Source organism: Mustelus asterias, chromosome 1 (genome assembly GCF_964213995.1).
Source record: "Mustelus asterias chromosome 1, sMusAst1.hap1.1, whole genome shotgun sequence".
In the NCBI taxonomy this organism is placed as follows: domain Eukaryota; kingdom Metazoa; phylum Chordata; class Chondrichthyes; order Carcharhiniformes; family Triakidae; genus Mustelus; species Mustelus asterias.
In genome coordinates this window covers 13,366,556-13,376,457 of record NC_135801.1, presented here as the reverse complement: position 1 = coordinate 13,376,457, position 9,902 = coordinate 13,366,556, and the positions used below count along the sequence as shown (strand labels likewise).

The 9,902-nt window shown below is 43.7% G+C and overlaps 1 long non-coding RNA gene across 1 annotated transcript; it reads right to left on the bottom strand.

The window, feature by feature from the left end:
- Nucleotides 1-2,170: 2,170 nt before the first annotated feature.
- On the bottom strand, nucleotides 2,171-9,492 carry LOC144491563 (uncharacterized). Its single transcript, XR_013497469.1, has 2 exons — nucleotides 9,420-9,492; nucleotides 2,171-2,279 (listed from the first exon to the last, which is right to left on the bottom strand). It is a non-coding gene; the product is annotated as an uncharacterized LOC144491563 (long non-coding RNA).
- Nucleotides 9,493-9,902: the final 410 nt, after the last annotated feature.

Below are 9,902 nucleotides of genomic sequence, written 5' to 3'. Positions count from 1 at the left end.
TCCCAACAGTCCAAAGGACATGCTGGTTAGGTGCATTGGCCGTGCTAAATTCTCCCTCAGTGTACCCAAACAGGCGCTGGATTGTGGCGACTAGGGGATTTTCACAGTAACATCATTGCAGTGTTAATGTAAGCCTACTTGTGACACTAATAAATAAACTTAAACTTAACTTTGGGAGATTTGTCTTATTTCCATGCCTGTAACTGGTTTGAAAATGCCAGATGTACTTGCAATCATTACAGCAGCAAATGTCATTCCACCCCTCAAGGCTGGTTTTGACTGCAAATTCAAGAGGTAGAAGGCCAGTGTGGTAACTATGCCACTGGCATGAAAAAAAATATTGTTTCCTTGTCATGATCATGTTAATTCATTATTGTTTCTTTGTCATGGTAATTCACGTGTAATTTATTTCTGAATATGCAAAATGTTCATTTTTGATATCAGGGCAGGCAGAGAAGGAACAGAATACTACACTTGATTCCGATTTGCAGGATTTGAAACTGCAGAATAACTGCTGCATCTCCAGAGTAGAGGATGAAAATGAGCTGGAGGATGAAGATAGAGTTGATTATCACGATTATTTGGACAGTGACATGAGTGACTATGACATGTCACCACTCCCAGAGGCCATGCAAACACCTGGAATGAGTGCTGAGCTATCTTGTGAGAAAGAGGACTGGGAGGAAGAACTCAATGAAGCTTGTCCCTATGGTAATACATTCGACAGGGGTTTAAAGATTACATGTTCTTTCACAACTTCCGGTAGTTCACTCAAAAATTGTACACTGTACTTTCTGCCTGTGCACTTTCTTGCATGTACCTTTGTAATACTTGGCTGTTTGAGTGGAAATCCGATTTTAGCAACCATTTCACCACAGTGATTCTCAGTAGCTAGCTTTTTTATACTGGAGAATCCCATAGAATCCCTACAGTGCAAAAGGAGGCCATTTGGCCCTTCGAGTCTGTGCTGACTCTCCGAAGCATCTTACCCAGGCCCATCCACCACTTTTGCTAGCAGGCTATTGTATGGAACCTTCCGGAAATCCACATTGGGGCGGCACGGTGGCACAGTGGTTCGCGCTGCTGCCTCACAGTGCCAGGGACCTGGGTTCAATTCCGGCTCGGGTCACTGTCTGTGTGGAGTTTGCACATTCTCCGGGTCTTCCGGTTTCCTCCCACAGTCCAAAGATGTGTGGGTTAGGTGGATTGGCCTTGCTAAATTGACACTAGTATCAGGGGGATTAGCAGAGCAAATGTGTGGGGCTACAGGAATGGGGCCTGGGTGGGATTGTGGTCGGTGCAGGCTCGATGGGCCAAATGACCTCCTACTGCACTGTAGGGATTCTGTGATTCTGTGTTTCTAATAATTACAAATTAGGTAACTCCCCTATTAAAAATTGAACTGGATTAGATTAGTTAGACATGGTTTAGGCATTACAAGTTGACTCTCTGATCATTTATTTGCCCAAATATTCTGTCACCCCGAACCTAAAGACCTTGTAACTTCCCACAACAGAGGTTAGGCTAATAGGTCTATAATTTCCTGATTTCTCTCTCCCACCCTACTTATATAATGGAGTGACATTGGCAATATTTTAATCGAAGAAAACAATTCCTGAATATTCCAACAGGTATACGACAGCACGTTGGCACAGTGGTTGGCACTGATGCCTCCCAGCGCCAGGGACCCTGGTTCAAATCCGGCCTTGGGTGACTGTGTGGAGTTCTTCCCGTGTCTGCGTGGGTCTCCTCCGGGAGCTCCAGTTTCCTCCCACACTCCAAAGATGTGCAGGTTTGATTAATTGGCCATGCTAAATTACCCCTTAGTGTCAGGGGGATTAGCAGGGTAAATTAGCAGGGGTCACGGGGATAGGGCCTGGGTGGGATTGTTGTTGGTGCTGGCTTGATGGACCAAATGGCCTCCTCTGCAGGGATTCTATGATAATGTGTAAAGAAGCAGAAGCTGGGGCGGTAGAGGGAAAAGCAAATTATACCAACCTTGGATCCATTGCGTTGGTGGTTTTTGAGACCTTTATGTGCAGATTAGTTACTATCTTTGCTTGATTAACAGTGACACTGGTTGTAAAATACTTTGGGGCCACCTGAATATGTGTTTTAAGCGCTATACAAAAGCAAATTCTTTCTGGTTCAGAAAAGGTCCAAAAGACTGTTGAAAAATACGTGTCTCGTATTTACTTTGTAATTGAACTTTGTGGTTTCAGAAATGTTCAGTAAAATTTCCACTCGTAAGGTACTTTTAAGCCGCCAGCATCAGGTCCCTGTGGGAGACGGAAGAACGGGAACATTTAGGAGGATTATTGCCTTTGGGGCTGACAATTTATCTTTTAAGATACTCCCATTAGATTCCTGTCCAATGAATCGTCCAAAAAAAATTACTTCCAATGACTCCTCTTTTAACTACTTGTGATGTTTTTTTTTCCTTCCAGATGAAGATGACCTAGCCATAATTGTTAGACGTGGTTGTTGCGAAGTGCAGCTTGTTTGGCAGGATGGCGAGACTTACAACCCAAGCTGTGACCACGCTCCCTCACTAAGAGCAAATGTGGTGGAAATTCCCACTGTGCAGGGGCAGTTTGATGATGCTGATGAATAGGGTTTGGACATCTCACCCTGTTGGAAGAAAAAAAGGTGGATGCGCTTTGCAATTGGGAGTTATAAGTAAAATAATCATAGAATCCCTACAGTGCAGAAGGAGGCCATTCAGCCCATCGAGTCTGCACCGACAACAATCCCAACCAGACCCTATCCCCATACATCTTAAATAATCATAGAATCCCTACAGTTATGTTGTTCTCTTTAACTTCTCAAAGTCCTAGGAATGGACTGCTGTTCTTCACAATTCAATTCAGCTTATCAGGGTCACAGCAACCAAATTCATTTGCACAGTTTCTTTTGAAATTGCACAAGATCTTTCAGCGTGTAAAGTCACAATGGAGAAATAAGTGACATTATGCTTTGCTTAATATGAAGGTGCAGTTAGTCACTCAGAACGCAATGGGCTTTTAATTTAATTTTCCAAGGTTTTTAAAGACATTCTGTGATGTTTATTTTATTTTTCAATAATGTATGTTGAATCCCTACATGCCAGAATTTTAGAGATCAGTTCTTTTTTTCACGCTATAGAAGCAAGTTAATCTGTCATTAAAACTGACAGAGTGGAGACATTGAATAACTACCATTGCCTTAATATAGTGGATCAATATTTGCTTTTGAGATCTTCTCCACTCTTGTGTGCAAAGAAATGTTAGCTTGGTGCTTATTTGTTTATCATGGGCTGCATGTTCTTTAGAAAAACGTTCCACATTTGTTCCCTTCATCATTATTTTTATGTTTCATGATATCTTACACATTTGAGCTTTTGTAAAAATCTAGATAAGTGTGTTTGAATCTTTATGCAAATAATCAGTGTTGAATTGGTTGGTTGAGGGCGCTGTGGTAATCACATTGCCAGGAGCCTGGTCTGCATGGGAGGGTTCAAACACGACCAGCACATGGTGGTTAGAGCAGACAACAGGTTCAAAAGGCTGAGGGGCGCTGAGCTTGTTACACTGGCCCCTGGGGAACCATCTATAGATGGATATGGACATTCCAGTCGCATTACAAACCTCTAGAATGTTCTGATAAGACACAGTTTTTGTCAGGTGCTGCTTTTAAAAAATGGCACTTTGATGAAGAAAATAAATCCAGGAATGATAGGTTTGCTTGCTGCACTTGTTGGGGATGTCATGGTGGCACAATGGTTAGTGCTGCTGCCTCACAGCGCCAGGGATCTGGGTTCAATTCTGGCCTTGGGTCACTGAGTTTGCACGTTCTCCCCGTGTCTGCATGGGTTTCCTCCGACTGCTCCGGTTTCCTCCCACAATGCAAAGATGTGCGGGTTAGGTTTATTGGCCATGTGAAATTGACCCTAGTGTCAGGGGATTAGCAGGATAAATATGTGGGGTTACAGGAATAGGGCCTGAGTGGGTTCGTGACAGGTGTAGACTCGATGGGCCAAATGGCCTCCTTCTCTACTGTAGAGATTCTATGAATTAACTGATCTGGACCAGGACAGTTGGAGTTCCACAGCAACTGGGACTTTGGAGCTGGAAATTGGCCAGAGTAGCTGCTTCTGACCAGTAAGTCATGTCGGGAGTGACTTTGGTCTGAATTAGGCTTGAATGTAATTGCCCCTTTTGCAGTCAAATTTGTCAATATCACTGCTCGCTCTTCAGCCACTCTTTGGAAGAATGATCATCTGGGCAATGAACAGAAAGGTACCCATGGACCTTCCCTTGGCAATAAATAAAGGCCTCCAGGAGTAGAATGTTGATGAAGGAAGAAGAAAAACTGAAGTTGGCCAATTCATCATATTGATTGGTTTATTCCAATGTGACAGAGAGCCTTGGGACTTTCCCATCTCAATGTAGATCTTTTGGCTGGTATTTTACGACCTCGTTCGGGCGAGGCTTGTAAAATCCTGCCCGAGGCCAACGGAGAATTCCATTCTGTGAGCCTCACTCGCCCTGGAATTGGGGCGGGTGTGGCGGTAAAATTCCGGCCCTTGTGGTTGTTGGCAGCCATAACTTTAAAGGTGGAGGGATGAAGGTTTACATCTCCGTTGGAACTTTGATGGGCTTTCTTCCCTTTTTTTCCCCAGTATAATAACTATCCCCCATGTTCTCAAATTTGAATGTACATGCTGTGCTATCAGTCTGGTAGTTCACCTGAGCTATATTCGGTATTCATACCTGATAGCCTGTATCAATTCCTTTGTTCCCTTCACCCTTAATTACTTCCTCGCTTCTTCCAAAGAACCTACCACCTCCCTTTAATTTTTCTCCATTCTCCTTCCATCCATCATGCCAAACCCATCTAGCTCATAAATCCCAATTTGCTCTCTTGATTCCCCCTCTTCCCCAACCCCCCATAGGCTCCTGATTATCTCTGCATGGCCGCAATATTTGCCTGTCAATATCTTTTCTTTTCTTCGAAATGGATGTCACACTCCAACTCGGTTTCATATTGAGATCAGCATTATTATGTTGATATAATCTCTCAATCTCCACTGTCATTTCTTTTTTCTCACTCTAATTTTGTTTCGTTATCTGGTCTCTTTATTGCTGTTTGCAAATATAAGCCCCTGCAATAGGCTGGACAAAGACTTTCGATAAAGAATGTCCCCTCAACCGGATTGAATTTCAGTCCTTGAGTCACTCGCATACAAGGCTCCTGGCCTGTACTGGGGAGCACTGCTGAAACACGGAAGGGAATTCGCAGCAGCAGGGCTGAGACCTGCTCCAAACAAACAAGTAGGAAGCTTCTGCGAGAGACGTATTTCTAGGGTCTGTGTAGAATCCCTACAGTGCAGAAGGAGGCCATTAGGCCCATTGAGTCTGCGCCGACCACAATCCCACCCAGACCCTATTCCTGTAACCCCACATATTTACTCTGCTAATCCCTTAACACTAGGGTCAATTCAGCATGGCCAAACAACCTAACCCGCACATCTTTGGAGTGTGGGAGGAAACCAGAGCACCTGGAGGAAACCCATGCAGACACGGGGAGAACGTGCAAACTCCACACAGACAGTGACCCGAGGCTGGAATTGAACCCACACCCCTGGCGTGGCTAACCACTGTGCCACCCATAAGAGTGTAGGCTTGTGTTCTGATAGTTCTTCTCTGCTGGCACCTTTCGTTCATTCCCTTCACAGGTTTCTGAACACTGGGTGCTAGGTCTTAACAGTCGGTCCTTGTGTGCTACATCCTACTACCTTGAATGCCAAGAAATGTAACAAAGGTTATATTTCTGTCCTCTGTCCCAGATCTGCAGACAGTTATTGGCCAAGGCAAGGGCATAAGAGTTTAAGTCTCTTCTGATTTGCTGAAAAATCCAGACTATACTTGTCTGAATGATCACAGTATAGAAGGAGGCCATTTGGCCCATCATATCCTTTCTGGCTCTTTGATAAAGCTGTTCGATTAAAGCCATTGCCCTGCAAAGGTTTCCCTTTTTCTCTAATGTTGTTTCCTTTACTAGTTGCCTTGGTGATACAGTGGTTAGCACTGCTGCCTCACAGTGCTAGGGGCCCGGGTTCAATTCTTGTTTGGGTCACTGTCTCTGTGGAGTCTGCACATTCTCCCTGTATCTGCGTGGGTTTCCTCCGGGTGCTCTCACAGTCCAAAAGACATGGCTGGTTAGGTGCATTGGCCGTGCTAAATTCTCCCTCGGTGTACCCGAACAGGCATCGGAGTGTGGCGACTAGGGGATTTTCACAGTAACTTCATTGCAGTGTTAATGTAAGTCTTACTTGTGACCAATAAATAAACTTTAAACTTTTCAATTATCAGTGCGTAAAATAAACAAAGCAGTGGCTATACCGAGGTAAAGGTTAGAAAAGGCCAGGATTGAGGTTTAAGTCTGAAAAGTAACTTTTTCCTCTTGTATAATGTGTTTGTTTATCAAATTTTATTTCAACATTCCTTCAATTAATGTGGCAATTGTCCCCAATAAACTTAAATCTCCCAGTTGCTTCCTTGGTTTGCTGTAAACATTTTGCTGACTGGTTTATTTCCAATCTTAGGATTTGTAACATTCCAGTTTGAATTAAATGTTCAGCTGTGTCTTAGTCCTGTGTTCTATTGAGTGCCATTGGTGTTTAGATGGTGCCAAAACCAGTATAATTCGGGAATGTCAGTCAAACGGGTGGTATAGTGGTTAGCACTGCTGTCTCACAGCACCAGGGACCCGGGTTTGATTCCCGGCTTGGGTCACTGTCTGTGTGGAGTCTGTACATTCTCCCCGTGTCTGCGTGGGTTTCCTCCGGGTGCTCTGGTTTCTGCAGTCCGAAAGACGTGCTAGTTAGGTGCATTGGCCGTGCTAAATTCTCCCTCAGTGAACCTGAGCAGGCGCCAGAGTGTGGCAACTAGGGGATTTTCACAGTAATTTCATTGCAGTGTTAATGTAAGCCTACTTGTGACACTAATAAATAAACTTTAAAAAAACTCATTTTAAAGTCGGGGGTGCAGCAGTTTCAAAACTCAATTACTAAATTGAGCATTATTTCAAATATAAATAACAAACTTGTACCTATTATACACGTGTGTCAGTTAATGAGTTACAAAGTATTTTTGTCAGGATCAACAACTAAAATGTTGTAATCCAGCAACTTGCATTTGTGTTCCTTTTATTGTTCCTAGATAAAAAGTTGGACTGAGGCTGCATCTGGCCCCTTGGGTATACGAGATCCCATGGCACTGTTCAAAAAAGGCAGAGGTATTTCTATAGTGTCCTGAGTAATATTAATTCTCTGACTAACATAAATAAAAATGATTATCTGGACGTAAATGAGTTGAATCTGGCAACCAATTTGCATAGAGTGTTTCCCTAGGTTACTAAGTGACTCACTTAAGAAGTGCTTCTTTGGTGGCTACCCGTTTTACCGACACCACAACATTGACTCATTTTGCTGGATTTAGTAATCCCAGGGTACCCACCAGGATTCCAGGTACCAGGAGAAGCCCTGCTAGGGCACAAGAGTTGTGAATGCAGCAGGGGCAACTTTACTATGAGAAGAGGCAACGGGGGACAGTAAAGGAGATATGAGAGTCCAGAAGAAGGAAGGAAGGAGATGCAGTGTCTTGGCAGAAAGAGACTGAGGTCTGGAAAGATGGAGCAAAATTTGAGGGAATGTAGACCTAAATTAGGTCCTCTGCTTGCACCTTGGGGTGATTCCTGCTGCTAAATCAGGGCTACTATTACCCCTCAGCAGGCAGTCCTAAAGGTCAATGGCGAAAGGGATCAGCAGGAGCACAAGGGATTTGGAAGTCCCACATATATATGGAGCAGGGAGGGAGATTGGCACCAATGGTCCCCAAAAGGAGGGAAATCAAGTTTGGCTCCCATTGCCCCATTTTCCTGTTCTCATTACTAGCTTTCAACATGTTTGAAGTAAAATAGAGTCATTATGCCACGGAAGGGGGCCATTTAGCCAATCAAGCCCCTGCCAGCATTATGTAGAGTACTCCAATCAGTCCCTACCCCGGCTCTATCCCCAGAGCGCTGCAAGTTTATTCCTCACAAGTGCCTCTCAAATTTCCTTTTGAAATCATTGATATTAAATAAAAATTGAAATAAATAATAGAAGAATTGAGGCTTCCCAAAGAGAGAGAGACTAGATGTACTGTTACGTTTTCTTTCTTAAAAAAGCAAGTTGAACCATAAACACTTGATTCAGGAATGTAGTCACAAGTTGCTTCTTGTAATTAAATCGTCAACAGTTCAGTTGCCAAAGTATAATTGCTTCTTTCAGACTCTCACATGGACACATGTGATGACTGCTCAGATGACAGACTCTGAAACAGCTTGTGTAATATCTAGAAGAGTCAACTGGGTGACAGATCTCAACACAACGTCCCAGTGCTACTGCAATTTTGTTCCACAGATTTCCAATATCTTGCCAACTTTTTTGTTTAGAAACTTTAAGGGACATTAGCAACACTCAGCTGCCAGCCACGTGGACGATGTTTATTATCCACGCAATTTTGACAGACTGGTTCTTTATACCAAAGTTACCTGAAGTACAAGCTATTTTTTTGCTTCGAGTTAGTGCAAATAATGTATCATTTTAGCTCTATACCATTGATGGGGATTAACTCCTTTCTGCCTTCAGTTGCTTTAGCTTTGGTTGAAGTTCAGTGGTAACCCACTTAAAGGAGAACTGAATTTACACGAGCGAATTTACAACCCATAAGATATAGGAGCAGAAATAGGCCATTCGGTCCATTCCTATCCCTGAGTCTGCCCCGCAATTCAATCATGGCTGATATGACTCTCACCCCCATTCTCCTGCCTTCTCCCGATAACCCTTGATCCCCTTATTGATCAAGAACCTATCTATCTCTGTCTTAAAGACACTCAATGACCTGGTCTCCATAGCCCTCTGTGGTAATGAGTTCCACAGATTCACTACTCTCTGGCTGAAGAAATTCCTCCTCATCTCAGTTTTGAAGGAGCGTCCCTTCAGTCTGAGGTTGTGCCCTCTGGTTCTAGTCTCTCCCACTAGTGGAAACATCCTCTCCACGTCCACTCTATCTAGGCCTCTCAGTATTCTGTAAGTTTCAATAAGATACCCCCTCTTCCTTCTAAACTCCATCACGTATTGGCCCAGACTCCTCAACTGCTCCTCAGATGACAAACCCTTCATTGCTGGGATCATTCTTGTGAACTTTCTCTGGACCCCCTCCAGGGCCAGCACATCCTTCCTTAAGGTATGGATTTAATTTAAAAAATTTCGAACAGATTCTGCTTTTTGATACTTCATCCCAAACTTGATCATTACTAAAAATGTCACATCATTAATTTTTAATTGATCTTTACAAGCACATTACCCTCGCCGTGTAGATATGTACTCTCACGGGACCATTTTCAGGACTCAGTTGAGCTCATAAGAAATCCCCAAACAGAAAATGTTTATTCTTGGAGGTGATACTGTGCAGAGAATTGAACACAGGTCATTTTGGCAGAGAGAAGAGTCGCCTTAGGCGACTGAACAACTGTGTTGATTGAGTGTTGAAAGTAGTTTTTAAAAAAGTTTGAAGTTCATTTATTAGTATCACAAGTAGGCTTATGTTAACACTGCAGTGAAGTTACTGTGAAAATCTAGCTGCTACACTCCGGCGCCTGTTCGGGTACACAGAGAGAATTTAGCATGGCCAATGCGCCTAACCAGCACATCTTTCAGATTGGGGGAGGAAACCAGAGCACCCGGAAGATACCCACGCAGACATGGGGAGGACGTGCAGACTCCGCACAGACAGTGACCCAAGCTGGGAATCAAACCAGGATCCCTAGCGCTGTGAGGCAGCAGTGCGGACCACTGTGTCACCGTGCCAGCCAAT